Raw genomic sequence first — 455 nt, 5'->3', positions numbered from 1 at the left:
CTCCAGGCCAATTGGCTGTGAGAATCAGCTGTGTCTGCAGTGGGAGAACTTCTGTCCTGGAGCTAGGAGGAGGTGCTAATCTAGCCTCTGCCTGAGGCTACCCAGCAGAAGCCAGCTGTAAAGCAATGCAAGTTGCCCTGGGGCTTTGCAGCTGCAGGAGTTTAAGTAATTTTCAGATTACAAAGGGCTGGGCCTTTCATATGCAAAAGCCTCTATGCACAGCTTGGGCAGGGCGGGTCCCAGGGGATCAACAGGGCGGGCGGAGCGAGCAGTATGGCTGCTCTCAGTCCTGCCTTCAGAGGTCTCGGCAATCGCTGGGAGTGCCTCTGAGAGAAAGCTGCCCTCGAGTTCCGACTGATGCCAGACAGTCCCGTTTCTCCCGTATAAGTCTGGGTCCCCAGAGACTTGCCCGGAACTGGAGCTCAGAGCCTGAGACTCCCTCCCGATTGAAAAAG

The sequence above is a fragment of the Myotis brandtii genome, unplaced genomic scaffold, assembly GCF_000412655.1.
Source record: "Myotis brandtii unplaced genomic scaffold, ASM41265v1 scaffold314, whole genome shotgun sequence".
Classification (NCBI taxonomy): domain Eukaryota; kingdom Metazoa; phylum Chordata; class Mammalia; order Chiroptera; family Vespertilionidae; genus Myotis; species Myotis brandtii.
The sequence above is the reverse complement of the archived record's forward strand: the minus strand, read 5'-3'. Positions refer to the sequence as shown.